At 37.0% G+C, this 21,021-nt stretch overlaps 1 pseudogene; it reads right to left on the bottom strand.

Moving 5' to 3' along the window:
• Positions 1 to 9,663: 9,663 nt before the first annotated feature.
• LOC104598619 (peptidyl-prolyl cis-trans isomerase CYP28, chloroplastic pseudogene) lies at positions 9,664 to 10,884 on the bottom strand (annotated as a pseudogene).
• Between the last annotated feature and the right edge of the window lie 10,137 nt (positions 10,885 to 21,021).

Consider the following 21,021-nt stretch of genomic DNA (forward strand, 5'->3'; position numbering starts at 1 on the left):
TCACTGGCTCCGAGAGCCAGCCCAGTGCCTATAACTCCATGGCAAGAAATTAGGAGAAGAAACGGAAATATATATAAAAAAAATGATGCAAGCAGGACTTATCTGGGCAAATTTTGGCCTGACTGAGGACGATGTACACGGGAGATTTCAGTTAGCTCAACTCCGAACTGTTTTCTCAATCAACGGTGGCGAAACGGTTTGCGATCGAAAGTTAGATGGGAAAGGACGATCCCCTTAACTGTAAATCTCCTTCGAAATGGAAAGGGAGGATGGAAAGGTCAGATTTCCGTCATTGCTAATGTTTCTGGTTAACCGGTGATGAGGACCGAGAACAGAGCTTTCGGGTTAACCAGTGATGAGGACCGGGCACAAAGCTTTCGTGGATTGTTTACAAAAAGCCTTGAACGGTGGGGTGAAGAGGAGAAATGATACAGGAAGAAAATGAAACCGAGCGATGGTTGAGATATCAGATATACGCCGGAGTTGTTTGAGAATGCTGGAATAGTACTGCCGTTGGAAGTTTGGTGTTGTCGAAGAAGGTGGTGAACAGGGCTGGTCGAAGGTAGGTGAGGAAGGAGGAGAAAAAATGGGTAGAGAGAGAAGTGGCTTTCTTGATCGTTGGAGAGATACGAATTCGTTCGCCTGGGACAAAGCATAGAGCTTGCCGGGCTGAGCCCCCGCCCCTTTTCCCTCTAAAACTCCTCACCTGAGGGTCCCTTCGCTCCACTAGCCTGGATTGGCGGATGGAAGTACCAAGGTGCGTCTGGTGGTATCGTATATAAGATCACGGCTGCATTTAGGAGTGATGTTTCCCTCTTCTTAAAGCCGGCGGTGATCTCACTTTCGAAAGATAGTCTCGACGTGGCGGTGTACACGTAGCTCCATAGCGCGGAGCTAGTCACTGGCTACAGGGCGACCGACCTACCGGACCGGAGGCGGCCGAGAATGTTATGTCAAAAAGACCAACGACGATCTTGGAGGAGAAGGAGGAGGAGGAGGAGCTAATTCGGACGGAATCGAATGATTACGAGATACACTATGAGACAAAGCCTACAGGGGAGAGCACTTAGACAATTAACTTTGAGTACAGGGAAGTCTGCTGGGAGGAATTCCTCCGGGCGTATTACGGTTTTTCACCGAGGGGGTGGATCGAAGCGATTGCAGCGAAGAATTGATCTGAAACGAAGCACTTCGTCTATGGGCATTGTAGAAAGGATAGAATATGACCCTAATCGTTCTTCTCGGATCGCTCCAGTACGATGGATCGAGGGGGTGCAGCTACGCCGCCAGAGGAAATGCAACACGATAGAAGAGTTCGCTCCGCCGCGTAAGATCCTCGAACCTACCACGACCACCATCCGCGGCCTATTTTCGTTCTCTTCCCTGCCCGGGAAGGTGGATCAAAGAAAGGTAGCTTGCTTCTCTCCTGGACTGATGGCGGCTTATGTAGTGGTCGGCAATTTCAAACCCCAATTGCGATTGTGGGACCTGTAAGTCTGTAACTGGCACCGGTGTTCAGCCTATAATCAGTCGACTCCCCCTTCGGTGTGGCCTGATTCAGCTCCCCCTCGCTATTTGGCATCATTTCTTAACGTAAGGGCAAAAATGACTGTTTGTATGTCTCTATTACGATTTAACAATGGCGATAATTTTCAGAAATAATAGGGATACTTTAGGACAATACTGAAATACTAGGGGTAGGGGTAGACATGAATTGAGTGTAAACTCTAATACTTCATAAAACAGTTAATTTGTAATCTGTTCATGTCTTCCAATACTAGTAGAGTGTGAAACTTTGAGGCAATTCATCCTCATTTTGGTCCCTAATTCACACAAAAAAGACATCCAAGGCTGTGTTTAGTTGCAATGCAAATAAATTTGTTCTGATGCAAAACTATGGCAATGCAAATGATTTGAGTGTAAATTATAACCCATTTTTGTTTCAAATTTTAGTTTATATTGTTTGATTGCATTACAATAAAGTAAATTAAGACATGAAGCAAAATAAAGTAAAACCCAAAACAAAATTAAATAAAAAATTACATTTTTTTTTTCAATTGCACTCCCATATATTTGTACTAATACAAATAAAATTGCACTCCAACCAAACACAGCCTAACAGACAATCCCAACGTCAAACTTTGTTGTCGTTCTTGAGAGGATACCTGAGGTTGCCCAGCTAAGACTACAAATGTTGGATTGCAATTTTCATCAGTCAAGGACATTGAGACAATTGGATTTCACACTCAAGACAAGCTCCAGAAGCAACCACCATGGAATTCCAATCTTCCATCTCTATTTCTTAATTTGGAACTACAACTTCACATCAAGATTGAAAGTCCTAATCCAACACTTTCATCTGGAGGACAACTTGCATTGCTATCTTTGCGTCGATGCCACCGCTATACTACCTTGAAATCCAAATAGTAAATTACACATACCTTAAAGTTCTACCTGGGGTTTCTAATAATAGACCATCTGAATTTTTAAAATTGCCAATAACCCCCAGCTGAGATGGTTAATCAGTGTCCCCTTGAATTAACAAATCAGATTTCCTGCTCACTACTCTCTTGTATTGTGAGATGTGCGGCTGTAATGTGAATTACCAGCCTTGAATTGCAGCCATACACCATCATCTTGTAGTGTGAGATGTGCGGCTGTAATGCACCGTAGGTAGGGTGAGGATAGAGAAAGTGAGTAGGAAATCTTGATTCCTGAATTAAGGGTACAAATGAGTATGTGATTTGAAGAATTTAGGGAAAATTCCTGATAAGTACTCTGTACTTTGGGCCTAATGCCACTTTGGTCTCGGAACATGCCAATTCAGTACCTGCTATTAATCAGCTATTAAGTAGTATACAAAAAGACATAAATGCCCTTTAGGTGTTATCTAATTTTCTTTATCAATCCTCCAAATGCCCAAGTTCTCTGTCAGAAACCCTTATGGGATTCAAAACTCTAAACGTTTGTAGCTCATTCGAGAAGAAAATTTTTAACTGAACAAGCTTAGTTTTGAGCTCTGTTTCATCTTTTTTAGGAAGAAGATGATGAATATTGTTTTATTTTGAAGGATAATTTTGACATTTTCAAAAGTCTTAAACCGCACATAATATACGTAATTGATGGTATGTTAACGGCAGGTATTGGATTTGTATGTTTTAAAAGTTCAGGTATTGAATTATCACATTTTAAAGTTTGGGGATCAAAGCGGCACTAAGCCCAAAGTACAGAGTACTAATTGGGAATTTTCCCAAGAATTTATACTGTTTTGGCCTTTTTGGGTCCAAGCCCAATTCAAGTTTTAAAAATTTCTCAAACATAAAGCCCACCCCTCCCTACCCTGAGATAGTCAGTGTCCCCCTGAATCAAAGGTACAAATCGAGTACTTTATTTGAAGAATTTATACTGTTTTTGGCCCAAGCCCAATACAAATTTTGAGAAATTCTCAAACATAAGCCCACCCAAGTTACACCCTCCTTACCCTACCCTAAACATGGAAACACTGGATTAAATCCTCGCAAGTGTAGGAAACCCAGATCTACCCACTTAACAATAAAAGCTCGACTTATTGGATATTGTCTATTGGCAATGCTATGTCTTTAGTTTCGACTTATTTGTTCCATATTTAATTCAAGCTGAATCGTGACCCATGTTTAGTATATTTGACTTGTTTTTTGTTTTAAGCTTGTTTATATCTATTGTATTCTCTTTGAGGAGTCAGGTCATATTCCCCCTCCCAATAATTATTGATAAATTTTCTTTCTTTAGGCTCTGTTTGGAAACAGTGCAAATACATATATCTTCTTTGCAATCAAACGTTTTTAAAGTACAAATCTGAGCTGTATACAAGTTTTGTACTGAACATATTTATATTTGCACTTTTCCCAAATCGAGCCTCAGGCTTAGTTTAGAATAATTACAAACACAAATGTGTATTACGCTTAGTTTCAACTTGCAAAGGAGTATAAATATAAATATATAGAGTGCAAATTTTGTAGTTTGTATTATTTCTATGTATTTGTAAGCCTATAGATGACCAAGTGGCTTTTTATTTATTTATTTATAATTGGGAGAGATACACTTACAATCAGTTTTTCAAAGTCGGACCGGACTGAACGGTCAGACTGGAATGACCAGTTCCTGTTTTTTCCTAAAATCGCAATTTTTGCCAAAAAATATTGATTTTGTCAGCAAACCGTTGACTCAGGCAGTTAGACCATTTGAACTGTATGAACTGTTCAAATCGTTCAATGGTTTTTACCATTTTTTTAATTTTTTTATTTTTTATTAGAATGATCAGACTGTTCGACTTAAAAACTAAACTCCTAACCAGTTTATTGTCCAATTCAATTTTAAAAACCTTGCTTACAACTCTAAAAAACAAGCCTTGGGCCATATGGAGGATATTGTTCTTCCTCGTCCATGTTCTAGATAAATCATGACCATTTTTTATCATTAGATATTACATCAGCGTAATAATGTATGAATGCTTAACCGTTGAAGAAAGCTACCTCTAATAGTTGTTGACATACACATAAATCATGACCAATTTTTATCAATGCCTATGCATATGAATTAATATGACGAAATAAATGCGGATTTGATGATGATATAATACTGTTTATCAAATAAATGAAAGCCATATCAACCACTACTTTAGTTGCTTGTTTTTGTCACTCAAATTTTCTTGTCAAACAAGACAACTTGCATTATTTTTTCCTTAGGCTTCGTTTGGAAGGAGTGTAAATGCAAAAATACACTCTGCAAAATCTCACATCTCCGGTTCAGGTGCATGCAATTGTGAACCCAATTTTACCTTTAAATTACACTCTTTTTGTTTGGCAACTGTTGGCGCAAAACAAGGTATTAATTTGGGATTGTTTGGATATTTTATAAAAACGCAAATTAATGACTCATTTTTCTACAAAAAATTACCATTTCCTTCAAAAGTATTGATCTGTCGGAACACTTATCGTACACTCAAAAGTGTTGGTGACGTCTAGGGCTGTTCATAAGAAAGCCCAACCCAACCAAACCGACCAATTCAGACCGACCCAACCCGAGTCAGCCGGGTTTTCATCAGCACCGGTCGGTTTCGGGTTGTACAAATTCATAAACCGATGGTTCGGGTCAGTTTCGGTTTTCTTGTATAAAAACCGAAACCAACCCGAACCGAATAGACTTAGTTCCTACTTAACTAAAAACTGAAATATCTGAAAATATATATCCCAATATCTATATCTAAAATATATATAGATATTTCTAAAATACATATTTCAGTTTTAAATATATTTCCAGAAAACTAAGTGGCCATGGGGGGCATGGATGAACTTAGAGCCAAAACCGACTCAATCTGAGTCAAACCGACCAGGTCGGTTTTGCTTAACACTGGGTCAGTTTCGATTTCCATCTCAGGTAACCCGATCAGGTCAAGTCGATTGAAAAAACCTCGCTAAACTGACCCAACCTGACCCGTGAACAGCCCTGTCGTCTCTCAAAAATCCAGAAAGGGAGGCAGGGAGATGGGTTTTGTTATTCTAAAAAGATGCTGACAGTAGTGGAGATGGGTTTTATGCTTTTGTAATCGTGTAGAAGAGGAGAAAGGGAGGGCAGGGAGCGCACGTAGTTGGATGCGAACAGCGAAGAATCGTCACCACTGGAGGTCGACTACAAACATCGAACTGCGAATTGTGAACAGCAAAGTTGTTTTTCACCTATTTCCCTCGATGGTCGACTGGTGGTGGTGGAAGCAAACAGCGATAGGTGGTGGATGCGAACAACAAAGAATCGTCGCCACCAGAGGTCGACTGCGAACTACGAACAGCAAAGTTGTTTTTCACCTATTTCCATCGATAGTCGACTGGTGGTGGTGGATGCGAACAGCGAGAAACAAAAGCCCTGAGCACGATGGTCGACTGTATCGTGCTGGTGGTGTATGAGGTAAACTCCTCACTTATTTCCCTCGATGAAGGAAGGGCGTAAAGTTTTACTTTGAAAAACTCAAAGTTGTTTTTCACTGCAAGATCGATGTAAATCCTGACATATTTGCAATTTTACATCGATCTTAAGGGTATTTTTACGACGTCTCCAAACGCATGCAAGTGTGAACCGGGATGCAATAATGCATTGAACCGGTATTTATACTCCTTCCAAACGCAGCCTTATAAACTGATACAAACTCGTAGACTTTGATTTATACTCCTTCTCGGCCCTTAAGTCATCCTCCAATGTTTGTCAGAGCAGCTTCTCCTCCTTCAGCAATGCGAGGGTCTCATCTCGGCAGCTCTTCGTCGAAGCCACCCGCACCTGAAGCTGTTTATTCTTCTTCTCGAGCCGAGCTGCATGCTCGAGAAGGAGGCAAATGCGGTCATTGAGGTCGACATAGTGATGCTAGACCTGCACCAAGCACACCATTAATAAAGCCAGTAGAATCTAGCAAGCAGCAAGTCAAAAAGAGATGGAAATCACCTCGGCCAAGAAGTCCATCCCCACGTCGACGATGGCAACAGGGTTCGTCTGCATCATGTCTAAGCAGTCCTCCGGAGGGACCATCCCCTTGACGAGGCCCTACCGACGCCCTCGGTATCAATGGAGTCCCCCTTGCGAATGCCCCACTTTGGGTAGTAGAGACGGTTCAGGCGCTCCTCCCCCCTTGGGGGCTCGAAAGCGAAGAGAGGAGCATATGAGGGCCTGGTGGTGGGCCCCTTCGCAGGCGGTCTCCTTGGAGTAATAGGAGCCCCCTTCCTCGGCACACCACCCTCGGCAGGCAGTCTCCTCGGAGCAGCAGGAGCCCCCTTCCTCGACATACCGTCCACAGCTAGGATGTTCTTGTGCACAGGTCTCTGCCCCCCCCCCCCCCCCCCCCCGAGGTGCCCTTTGCCTGGCCCTTCTTCTTGGCCAAGGCGCCCTCCAGTAGCAGTCTCTTGGCGTCCACAGGCATCTCTACAAGAAATTGTACCAAACAAGACGAAGAAGACGAGGACAATGAAGATGAAGGTGAGCAACTGAAACCGAGGGCTCTAGCGAAGCAAGAAACTCTTGGAAGCGAAAGCACTAGTGAACAAGTGATGGCCAAAGTCGAGGCCCCTATTTAAAGAAAATTTGACGGCCTAGATCGCGTGGGATCCAATGACTGACAAACAACTACCTTTGCTACCCGTCTGTTGACAGACACGCGTGGCCTGCCTCGGGTAGACGAAACGACGCTTGGCAAACTAAAACACCTCACCGCGACTCACTGGTTAGCCCAACCATGCTGACTCCACAAAAGCGTTGCCCGGTTTACCCACCTCTCGTCCTCCTTACAGTGATAACTCAACCACCCATCAAGGGCTCGGCCCCCAACTCACCAATTTGGGGACTCACAACCAGCGTGACCTGTATCCGGCTTCGGGAACTGTTTCCTTCATGACCCACGACACCGCATAAGGAGATCCCTCACAAAGCGACCAAGGCACCAGCTCGGGTACCCTTGCACTTCCTCCTCGGCATCCTCAACCGAAAAAGAGGCCTCGCGAGACGCACCCAGCATTCACAAGACTGGGGGGGCAACCTCCCTTTCGCCCACCTCGCACCACGGCAAACTCAGAGCCAAAGCCAAGGCCCCCCTCTACAGGTGCAGCCGAGCCAAGGCCCTGCATGAGCCTCGACCATCCTCGCAGTTCAAAGGAAAGGCATACCGACGCCACTGCAGGCCACGATGCACACAGGTCCATCGACGCCTCCTGGTACGAGACAATGCACTCCCTTCGGCTGAAGCTGAGGCCCCTCCTATCTTGAACCCCCACCCTGGCCTCAGGAGTGGGGGGCAAATGATGTAGGCGCATCCAGCTGGGCCAATGGCGAGCCTACATGCGTGAAGCGGCAAAGAATAGAGCAGAACCAATCAGGTTGCGGGTAGAGCCGATGCCAGCACCTCGCGTTGGACCAGTTAGGGCACACACTAGGCTGGGCTTGGCAGACCTCGCGGAGCCAATCGAGCCCTCGGTACGGACTGCATCCAGAACGTCCAAGGTCACCTACCCCTTAGCGACCTCAAGTATAAATAGGGAGCAACCCCCTCTAGGTAAAGGGGGAATACTCCAGCTCTCTAGCACACTCTTGAGATTACTTGCTCTCTTGTGACCTCATCTGGATGTTCGCACCTCAAACCTTGTCCACCTCGTACCCTCTTACCAATTTGACCATCGTCGAAGTCCTCACCTCGGGTCTTCACTCGAAGCCTCTAACATTCTCGTTCCCTGCAAAACCAATACCGAGATCCTCATCCACCTCGTGTACCGGACACAACGAATATCAGACCATGGACCAAGGATCTCCCTCGTCATGGACTCTACTCCTCGGCCATGCCTGTACTCGGACTTTCAATACCTTGGGTCTACTTAGACTTGGGAGTGAATTGACAATGTTGACCTCGGCCAATACGAGCATCAACAGTATCTATTTAACCTCCAAACTGCAATCTAAGGCTTATCAACTCAGCCGGGGGCATTCCATGGTTAAACTCAAACCAGTGAACTTAGAATGGAGTACTGGAGGAGGAAGAGAGAATAGATTCGAGAATATCTATGGGCGATTCTTCCCTTGGTCGTTTTTTCTATTGCAAAAAAAGAAAAATTAAAAAAAAAAAAAACGAGATAAACATATTCTAGAATATCTGAGATGAGAACGATAGGGAGTACATACCTTCGTGTATTTGTCGGAACGATCGTTGGCATCGCATTTCTCGGCAAGATCTGACAAGGGAGGAGATGGGGCAGTGTGAGTTTCGGAGGGCAGGTCGATAGAAAGAGTGAGAGACTGAGATTTGAACTCGAAAGAAGGAAATTATTTTTTTGGATGAAATAAGAAGTAACAGGACAAGCTAACGGCTATCCCATTAACTTGGCACAAGGAGCGCAAGCCGGTGAGGAGACAGATTAGAACTCGTAGGGAAGATGTTCCCAATGCACACACAATATGTGGGGAGGGTGTGGTGCATCAATATAAATTCCCTCAGAGGCGGCAACCATCAGGACTTGTGGCTCCACCAACTCATTCTAATGCAGCAATAGGGGGTGGGTGTCTCACCATCTCCATTAGGTGTGGTCAATATAAAATGTAGCGTTAGAAACTTAGTATTGGAGCCACTACATTGGGCCGCTTTTGGAATCGGATTATATTTCATCATTTTGAAATCTAGGACTGCATCTTCCACATCTTTTGGATGATAGCTTAGAGGCTTAGAGTTAAAAAACATTTTGATGCTTCTAAATCTTGGAGGGTTATAAGCGCTAATTATCACCCTCTGTATTATGACCGTGAGATAAAAATCTTTTTTCGTTACAATATTTTTTAATTCCCATATATTACATTTATAATAATTATTCCCGACCTCACGATACACGAATAATAGCGACGACAGACTTCCGAAGTCCTCCCTCTCTTCTTCCCCTCCCCCTTTCTTCTTTTATGTTCCTTGCTGCCAACAAAAATGAAACCGTCCCACTACCGCTTTGCCCTTCTCTGGAAATTCTGCTTCAAGATTGCCTGTACTTGTAATTTTGACATGAATATTTCACAAGAAGCTTCTTCGCTCATAATCATAACTAAAAAGTATGAATTACTGTTGCTGATAAAAAAGGGGGAAAACAAACTGAAGGCTAGTGCACCACACACAAGATGGTCAATATCAAATCTCCAAAATCAAATAGCCCAAGCTTCAAAACAGGACAAAGTATATGAACCATAAGCTTACAGAGTACAGAACTACAGATTAAAAAAGCCAAAGAATCCCATCCCCTGTTCAAACCAATTTTGGTAGAATAAACTTGATGACAGGGAAAGTATAACCTTTGGTTCTCAAAATGGAATGGGTCAATTGACAATGCTGTTGAGCTAAAATCCTATACATGGATTGGCTTGATGATGAATTAATTCAAAATAGCACTCATAGATAGGAAAAATGATAACAGAAGATAGCTCAGCAACTCTAAGGAAATGCACTTCAAACAAAACCAACCTTCGAGCACTGCTCCGAAGACGATGTTTGTATTATCAAGCTGCGGAGACGGCCCCGGTCCCGTTGTGATCAGAAACTCAACATTCCTGTAGTTGGGGTTAAGCTTGATCTCCTCATCGTCGTCATTTTCAGACAAACACAACGAGAGAACACCGGGTCTCAAGTGGCTGAGAAGGAAAGACTTGGAATCCACAGTCTTCGTATTCCTGACTAGACCAGACGGTGGCCTCACCTCTCCCTTGTCCCTCCGCCCCTGCCGACCGGCCATGAGAAACTGCCCCGGGAAGATTTTCTCTTTATAAGACGAACCGGAGGAGCCAGTGCACATGGCTTTAAAGTTGGAGACGGTTAAAGGGACAAGCTTGCCGTAGAGGCCGAACACGACGCGGCCCAAAGGCTCCGCTTCTTGGCAAGCGGCGAACTCATCTCCAAGGCTGAAGTCCATGTAGACCCGGTCTGTAATGGTGGTGTCAGGGACCGGGGGAAGTGGCGGTGGTGGGACGGTTTCATTTTCGTCGGCAGCAAGGGCTAGTACAGGCAATCTTGAAACCGTCCCACCACCGCTTCCACTGTCTGAAGAAGCTTCTTGTGAAACATTCAAGTCAAAACTACAAGTACAGGCAAAGCGGTGGTGGGACGGTTTCATTTTTGTCGGCAACAACGAACGGAAAACAGAGGAAATTGGGAAGAAGAAAGGGGAAGAGAGAAAGGCAAAAGGGGAAGAAGAGAGAACGGGGGAGAGAGAGGGAGTACTTCGGAAGTCCGCCGCCGCTGCAACAGCTACCGCCTGTGTTGTTCGGGTATCGCATATAAATATGGAGTAATGCCCCCTCTAATATAAGAATATTAATATATTACTTTGCTCATTGAAACCAAAGCTAAAAGGCGCAAAAGAAGAAATGGAAGGAGTTTCTTTCAAACCGGAAGGAGGAGAAGAGAAGGAGGAACTGTCTGACATCACCCTCCGGCCATTAGTTATTGCAGACGTGGATGATCTCATTGTGTGGGTTACAGACGATCGAGTGGCTCGTTTCTGCATATGCAGATGGGACACTTACACATCTAGAGAAGACGCCTTGAATTATATTGGGGATCCGCTATTCCGCATCCTTGGTTAAGAACAATTTGTTTGAAAAACCGGTCGATTGGTTCTATTTCAGTCACGTTGGGCTTCGGCAATGAAAGATGTCGTGGTGAACTTGGATATCATCTGGCCTCCGAGCATTGGGACCGAGGTATCGCTACTCAAGCTGTCAAAGATGGTTGTCTCCTCTGTGTTCCATGATTTTCCAGATTTAGAGAGACTCGAAGCTCTAGTGGATTCGGAGAATTTGAGGTCACAGAGGGTCCTAGAGAAGGTCGGATTCACCGGGGAGGGCTTTCTGAGAAAGTATCTGATTGTAAAGGGGAGCAGTCGAGATATAGTGATGTATAGTCTTCTCTCTGCTGATCTCAAAAGCTGATCATTTGTTTGATTTACAGAAGTAAATTGAAATTTGGGGTTTTCACTTTTTCTATTTCAAAGTGTATATCAGAATTATGTTTGTTTTTTAAGTGGTGGTTATTTCATTTTATATTTACTACTCTCTTTCAACATTTGTACTTTGTAGAGTGTTATTTGAAATAAGACAATTGGGCTTTTATAGTTTGTATTATTTTCAGAAAAATAAAAAATAGAAGAGCCAGTGTTTTTAAAACTAACACAGAAATAGAAACCACTTTTTCATCTAAGTAGCTGGTCTGTGGTTTATTTATTTGGGTCAAGATATCAACAATTAAATAATAAATGCTTAAATAAAATATGCACAAAAATGGAAATATATGATATTATACATTTAAGTAAAAATAAATGTGATAAATAACAATTTTTTTTATTAATTATAGAACAATATATATATATATATAAATATATATAATTAAATTCTGACCGCCGACCCACTAACCATGTCAAACTGTTCAGCGGTTATACAACTCGGTTTGTCAGGTCATTGGCTAAATCAACAGATTTTGCAACCAAACATTTTTAATCTAGTGAAATGGACATGGAACTAATGGGCCAGCTCAACCACAAAACTGAAAATACTTAAAAGAGCATGAGTGTGATTTTAGATAATTAATTTTGGTACAAATTTATCCATCTTTCTATCTATCTATCTATCTATCTATCTATCTATCTATCTATCTATCTATCTATCTATATATATATATAAAGTTGTATACTATTAGAAAGAGACCATTGGGTTTTTCAAGGCCTCTTATTTTAATGCATGTAATTATTATATTTAAAAGAGAATGAGAGAGAGAAATGTATTTATCTATTTTCTCCATTTTTTGCATTTTTTCTTAGTTTCTTTTGTTTTAAAAATATAAAACAGTAATCATTGTATATCTTCATTAGATCAATAAAGTTGCATACTATTAAAGAGAGACATTTGGATTTTCCAAGGCCTCTTATTTTAATGCATGTTATTATTGCACTTAAAATAAAGAGAGAGAGAGAGAGAGAGAGAGAGAGAGAATAGTATAATATAAATCAAGGTTTTAAAACTGAACCAGACAACGAACCAGTTAGAGGTCCGGTTCCCGGGTCGAACGGTTTGATCGTTCGAATTGAACGAATGGCTCGTTCTGACAAAAGAATTAAAAGAAAATAAAAAACGGCCAAAACCATTGGAAGGTTCAAACGGTTTGACCTCCCGGGTTAGTGGTTTGCTGACCAAATCAACGATTTTTGGCAAAATAATGATTCTTAGGTAAAACGGAACCAATCACCTGAGCAGTTCCCTATTTTTCTAGTCCAGTGCGGTTTTAAAAACAACAATATAAATCAAATAATATAAATAGATTGAGGTTAAACAATCAAAAAATTATTAATTTAGAAACCACTAAACTTTCACTAAAAATAAATATTAATAAAACTTAGTAATTATTAAAAATGAGTTTCAATTACACTTAAAAATCCAAATGCAAATAAAAATAAGAAATTTAAATATAAAAATATTAATTGATAGTTTAAATAATATTATTAGATAACTTATGAGTTGAGACCTTAATAAACGCTAATAAAAAATATTAATTAAAAGTTTTAAAATACCAACAATTAATTAAAACTCCAAAAAATTCTAAAAAACTTAAACAAAATTAAAATACTAAAAATAATTAAAAATATTGAAAATCAACAATATTTTATATCAATAAGGGTATTTACTAAAAATAATTCAAAATACAATTAATAGTATTTTATTATTAAAAAATACCATAAATTATTAAAAAATACCCGAGGCATAAATTATTGAAAATATTAAAATTTAGTTGTATTTTTATTAACTATGGCAATCACTGAGTTATTTAATTTATTTTTATGAAATAAAATGAAAATTAATTTTGTAGTAACTAATATGCAAAAATAAATTATGAAAATAAGGAAAATTGTTGAAAAATACTCGTATGCAAAACTTATTGAATAATAACAAAAAAAAATACCAAACGTTAATTAAAAATCCAAAAATTTTGAGAAACCTAAAGCTTAACTAAAATACTAAAAAATTAAAATATTAAAATATTAAATTAATTGTATTTTATTGCAAAAAAATACTGAATAATAATGAAAAATAATGTATTTTAATTAGTAATAGTAATATAATTAACAATAGTTAATTTTAAACTGTAATTAACAATAATTATAATTTCATCTATAAAAAGAAGAAAATTACATTTAATTAGTTTTAGCCAAGAAATTAGCAATATTTTTGAAAATATGATAATTTCCTGAAATTACTACATTTTAAATAAATACGGTAATTTAATAATTATAATATTTTAATAGCTAACAATATTTTAATAATTAATAATAATAAGTAGCAAATCATTTATAACTTAACTTAACCCGATTAGATCTATAAATTTGCAATTCAAGCAACTATTTTATCTTTTGAGTTAGGTCTAACTGAGATATGCACCATGCCCACACATTATTACAGGTAATCATATTCGGTGTCTAATGGATATCAAACTTTTGGAGTCCAATGATGGCTTTAGCGGATAGGGCCAAAGCTAAACAACCCATAATAAGCTCAACTAGAAGGTTATGTGCATATATGGTAGATATTATTATATAATATTTAAATAACTAGATTTATATTAATATGTATAGAAATATATGTATTTTTTTATACTAAGCTAGAATTATATAAAAATTTTAATTTGTAAAAAATCATAGTTTTATAATTAACATGGGCCTCTTTATCAATAGAAAATGTGCAAGCTCGAGCCCGAGCCCAACCAAACCATAGGGCCTAGATCTTGAGCTCGAGCCCAAAGCCTAACATGTACACAAAATGTCTAACTTTTAATACACTTATAAAAAATATAATATTAATTTTGTAATAAATTAATAAATTAATAAGCTGATTTATATTTCCTAATAGTATGTATGTATGTATGTATGTATGTATGTATGTATGTATGTATGTATGTATGTATGTATGTATGTATGTATGTATGTATGTATGTATGTATAACATAAGTACTTTTATATATATATATATATATATATATATATATAATAGTATCGGGCCGGGCTTATTTGAGAATGCCCGAACTTGAGCCTATGAGCCTAAAATTTTGTCCAAGCCTGAAAAAAAGTAAGTCAAGCCGGGCGAGGTCATTGGGCTACTTGGCCCCTGAATAGGTCTAATTGTATATATAAACAATTGTATACATCAAAAATCATATGAAATAAAAATTTAAACATATTTTTCCTTTTTTTTTTTAAATGGACCTCTCATATCTGGGCCCGGTAGTGGAGATGGGTTTTGTACTTTTGTTATCATGGAGAAGAGCCTAAGTATGATAGATACATTTGTACCAAAATTAATTAGTATATTAAACTAATCTCAAGGATATATATATGGAGTAATGCCCCCTCCAATATAAGAAGAATATTAGTATATTACTTTGCTCATTGAAACCAAAGCTAAAAGGAGCAAAAGAAGAAATGGAAGGAGCTTCTTTCAAACCGGAAGGAGGAGAAGGGAAGGAGGAACTGTCTGACATCTCCCTCCGGCCATTAGTTCTTGCAGACGTGGATGATCTCATGGTGTGGGTTACAGACGATCAAGTGGCTCGTTTCTGCAGATGGGACACTTACACATCTAGAGAAGACGCCTTGAATTATATGAGGGATGTCGCTATTCTGCATCCTTGGCTAAGAGCAATTTGCTTGAAAAACAGGCCGATTGGTTCTATTTCAGTCACGTCGGGCTTCGGCAATGAAAAATGCCGTGGTGAGCTTTCATATGCTCTGGCCTCCGAGCACTGGGGCCGAGGTCTCGCTACTCAAGCTGTCAAGATGGTTGTCTCCTCTGTGTTCCATGATTTCCCATATTTAGAGAGACTCGAAGCTCTAGTGGATTCGGAGAATTTGAGGTCACAGAGGGTCCTAGAGAAGGTCGGATTCACCAGGGAGGGTTTTCTGAGAAAGTATCTGATTGTAAAGGGGAGCAGTCGAGATATAGTGATGTATAGTCTTCTCTCTGCTGATCTCAAAAGCTGATCATTTGTTTGATTTACAGAAGTAAATTGAAATTTGGGGTTTTCACTTTTTCTATTTCAAAGTGTATATCAAAATTATGTTTGTTTTTTAAGTGGTGGTTATTTCATTTTATATTTACTACTCTCCTTCAACATTTGTACTTTGTAGAGTGTTATTTGAAATAAGACAGTTGGGCTTTTATAGTTTGTATTATTTTCAGAAAAATAAAAAATAGAAGAGCCAGTGTTTTTAAAACCAACACAGAAATAGAAATCACTTTTTCATCTAAGCAGCTGATCTGTGGTTTATTTATTTGGGTCAAGATATCAACAATTAAATAATAAATGCTTAAATAAAATATGCACAAAAATGGAAATATATGATATTATACATTTAAGTAAAAATAAATGTGATAAATAACAATTTTTTTATTAATTATAGAACAATATATATATATATATATATATAAAATTAAATTCTGACCGCTGACCCACTAACCATGTCAAACTGTTCAGCGGTTATACAACTCGGGTTGTGAGGTCATTGGCTAAATCAACGGATTTTGCAACCAAACATTTTTAATCTAGTGAAATGGACATGGAACTAATGGGCCAGCTCAACCACAAAATTGAAAATACTTAAAAGAGCATGAGTGTGATTTTAGATTATTAATTTTGGTACAAATTTATCTATCTTTCTATCTATCTACCTACCTATATATATATATATATATATATATATATATATATATATATATATATATATGTATATATATATATATATGTATAAATTAGTATGTTCACGTGAGATTAATAAAGTTGTATACTATTAGAAAGAGACCATTGGGTTTTTCAAGGCCTCTTATTTTAATGCATGTAATTATTATATTTAAAAGAGAATGAGAGAGATAAAAGCTATTTATCTATTTTCTCCATTTTTTGCATTTTTTCTTAGTTTCTTTTGTTTTAAAAATATAAAACAGTAATCATTGTATATCTTCGTTAGATCAATAAAGTTGCATACTATTAAAGAGAGACATTTGGATTTTCCAAGGCCTCTTATTTTAATGCTTGTTATTATTGCATTTAAAAGAAAGAGAGAGAGAGAAAGAGAGAGAGAGAGAGAGAGAATAGTATAATACAAATCAAGGTTTTTAAAACTGAACCAGACAACGAACCAGTTAGAGGTCCGGTTCCCAGGTCGAACGGTCCGATCGTTCGAATTGAGCCAATGGCTCATTCTGACAAAAGAATTAAAAGAAAATAATAAACGGCCAAAACCATTGGAAGGTTCAAACGGTTTGACCTCCCGGGTGAGTGGTTTGCTGACCAAATCAACGATTTTTGGCGAAATAATGATTCTTGGGTAAAACAGAACCAATCACCTGAGCAATTCCCTATTTTTCTAGTCCAGTGCGGTTTTAAAAACAACAATATAAATAGATTGAGGTAAAACAATCAAAAAATTATTAATTTAAAAACCAATAAACTTTCACTAAAAATAAATATTAACAAAACTTAGTAATTATTAAAAATGAGTTTCAATTCCACTTAAAAATCCAACTTAGAAAACGCTAATAAAAATAAGAAATTTAAATATAAAAATATTAATTAATAGTTTTAATAATATTATTAGATAACTTATGAGTTGAGACCTTAATAAACGCTAATAAAAAATATTAATTAATTGTTTTAAAATACCAACAATTAATTAAAAAACCAAAAAATTCTAAAAAACATAAACATAATTAAAATACTAAGAATAATTAAAAATATTGAAAATCAACAATATTTTATATCAATAAGGGTATTTACTAAAAATAATTCAAAATACAATTAATAGTATTTCATTATTAAAAAATACCATAAATTATTAAAAAAATACTGAGCCATAAATTATTAAAAGATATTAAAATTTAGTTGTATTTTTATTAATTATGGTATTTATTTAGTTATTTAATTTATTTTTACAGAAAAAAAATGAAAATTAATTTTGTAGTAACTAATATGCAAAAATAAAATATGAAAATAAGGAAAATTGTTGAAAAATACTCATATGCAAAAATTATTGAACAATAACAAAAAAATACCAAAAATTAATAAAATATCCAAAAATTATGAAAAACCTAAAGCTTAATTAAAATACTTAAAAATTAAAATATTAAATTAATTGTATTTTATTGCAAAAAATACTGAATAATAATGAAAAAATGTATTTTAATTAGTAATAGTTATATAATTAACAATAGTTATTTTTAAACTGCAATTAACAATAATTATAATTTAATCTATAAAAAGTAGAAACTTACATTTATTTACCAAAAAGTTATATTTAATTACCAAAAAATTACATTTAAATAGTTTTAGCCAAGAAATTAGAAATATTTCTGAAAATATGATAATTTCCTAAAATTACTACATTTTAAATAAATAGAGTAATTTAATAATTAAAATATTTTAATAACTAACAATGTTTTAATAATTAATAATAAAAACTACCAAATCGTTTATAACTTAACCTAACCCGATTAGATCTATAAATTTGCAGGCTCAAGCAACTATTTTCTTTTGAGTTAGGTCTATCTGAGATATGCACCATTGCCCACACATTATTAAAGGTAATCATATTCGGAGTCTAATTGGATATCAAACTTTTGGAGTCCAATGATGGTTTTAACGGATATGGCCCAAGCTAAACAATCCCTAATAAGCTCAACTTGGAGGTTATATGCATATATGGTAGATATTATTATATAATATTTAAATAACAAGTTTTATATTAATATGTATAGAAATGTATATCTTTTTTTATACTAGGCTAGAATTATATAAAAATTTTAATTTGTAAAAAATAATAGTTTTATAATTAACTTGGGCCTCTTTATCAATAGAAAATGTGCAAGCCCGAGCCCGAGCCCAACCCAACCATCGGGCCTAGATCTTGAGCCCGAGCATGAAGCCTAATATGTACACAAAATGACTTACTTCTACTACACTTTTATAAACAATTATAAGATTAATTTATAGTAATAATTTAATAAATTAATAAACCGATTTATATTTCCTAATAGTATCGGGCCGGGCTTATTTGAGAAAGCCCAAGCTTGAGCTTATGAGCCTAAAATTTTGTCCAAGCCTGAAAAAAAATAAGTCAAGCCGAGCGAGATTGTTCGGCTACTTGGCCCATGAATAGGTCTAATTGTATATATAAACAATTGTATACATCAAAAATCATACGAAATAAGAATTTAAACATATTTTTCATATTTTTTTAAATGGACCTCTCATATCTTGACCCGGTAGTAGAGATGGGTTTTGTACTTTTGTTATCGTGGAGATGAGCCTAAGTGTAATAGATACATTTGTATCAAAATTAATTAGTATATTAAACTAATCTCATGGATATAAATAATATATATATATATGGAGTAATGCCCCCTCCAATATAAGAAGAATATTAGTATATTACTTTGCTCATTGAAACCAAAGCTAAAAGGAGCAAAAGAAGAAATGAAAGGAGCTTCTTTGAAACCAGAAGGGGGAGAAGGGAAGGAGGAACTGTCCAACATCTCCCTCCGGCCATTAGTTCTTGCAGACGTGGATGAACTCATGGCATGGGTTACAGACGATCAAGTGGCTCGTTTCTGCAAATGGGTCACTTACACATCTAGAGAAGACGCCTTGAATTATATTAGGGATGCCGCTATTCTGCATCCTTGGCTAAGTTTAATTTGCTTGAAAAACCGGTTGATTGGTTCTATTTTAGTCACGCCGGGCTCCGACAATGATAAATGTCGTGGTGAGCTTTCATATGCTTTGGCTCCGAGCACTGGGGCCGAGGTCTCGCTACTCAAGCTGTCAAGATGGTTGTCTCCTCTGTGTTCCATGATTTCCTAGATTTAGAGAGACTCGAAGCTCTAGTTGACTCGGAGAATTTGAGGTCTCAGAGGGTCCTGGAGAAGGTCGGATTCACCAGGGAGGGTATTCTGAGAAAGTATCAAATTGTAAAGGGGAGCGGTCGAGATTTAGTGACGTATAGTCTTCACTCTGCTGATCTCAAAAGCTGTTTACTTGTTTGATTTACAGAAGTTGTAAATTGAAATTTGGGGTTTTCACTTTTTCTATTTCAAAGTGTATATCAGAATTATGTTTGTTTTTCAAGTGGTGGTCATTTCATTTCGTATTTACTACTCTCCTTCAAAATTTGTACTTTGTAGAGTGTTATTTGAAATATGACAGTTGGGCTTCTATAGTTTGTATTATTTTCAGAAAAAAAAATAGAAGAGCCAGTGTTTTTAAAACCAACACAGAAATAGAAATCACTTTTTCATCTAAGTATCTGGTTTGTGGTTTATTTGATTGGGTCAAGATATCAACAATTAAATAATAAATGCTCAAATAAAATATGCACAAAAATGAACATATATGATATTATACATTTTATCATATTAAGTAAAAATAAATGTGATAAATAACAATTACTTTTATTAATTATAGAACAATATATATATAATTAAACTCTAACCGCTGACCCACTAACCATGTCAAACTGTTCCGTGGTTAAACAATTCGGGTTGTCAGGTAATTGGCTAAATCAACGGATTTTGCAACCAAACATTTTTAATCTAGTGAAATGGACATGGAACTAATGGGCCGGCTCGACCCCAAAATTGAAAATACTTAAAAGAGCCTAAGTGTGATTTTAGATAATTAATTTTGGTACAAATTTATCTATCACACTTAGGCTCTTTTAATTAATTTGTACCAAAATTAATAAATTTGTACATTATTAGAAAGAGACATTTGGGTTTTTAAGGTCTCTTATTTTAATGCATGTAATTATTATATTTAAAAGAGAATGAGAGAGAGAAAAGCTATTTATCTATTTTCTCCATTTTTTGCATTTTTTCTTAGTTTCTTTTGTTTTAAAAATATAAAACAGTAATCATTTCTTATCTTGATTAGATTAATAAAGTTGCATACTTTTAAAGAGAGACCTTTGGATTTTCCAAGGCCTCCTATTTCAATGCATGCTATTATTACATTTAAAAAAGACATTTAAAAAAGAGACCTTTGGGTTTTCTAAGGCCTCTTATTTTAATGCATGTTATTATTGCATTTAAGAGAGAGAGAGAGAGAGAGAGAGAGAATAGTATAATATAAATCAAGGTTTTTAAAACTGAACCAGACAACAAACCAGTTAGAGGACCGGTTCCCGGGTCGAACGGTCCGACCATTCGAATTGAACGAATGGCTCGTTCTGACAAAAGAATTAATAGAAAATAAAAAATGGCCAAAACCGTTGGAAGATTCAAACGGTTTGACTTCCCGGGTTAGTGGTTTGCTGACCAAATCAACTGTTTTTGGCGAAATAACAATTCTTGGGTAAAACGGAACCAGTCACCTGAGCAGTTCCCTATTTTTCCAGCCCAATCCGGTTTTGAAAACAACAATATAAATCAAATAATATAAATAGATTGAGGTTAAAC

This window comes from Nelumbo nucifera, chromosome 6 (assembly GCF_055504915.1).
Source record: "Nelumbo nucifera cultivar China Antique chromosome 6, China Antique-T2T, whole genome shotgun sequence".
In the NCBI taxonomy this organism is placed as follows: domain Eukaryota; kingdom Viridiplantae; phylum Streptophyta; class Magnoliopsida; order Proteales; family Nelumbonaceae; genus Nelumbo; species Nelumbo nucifera.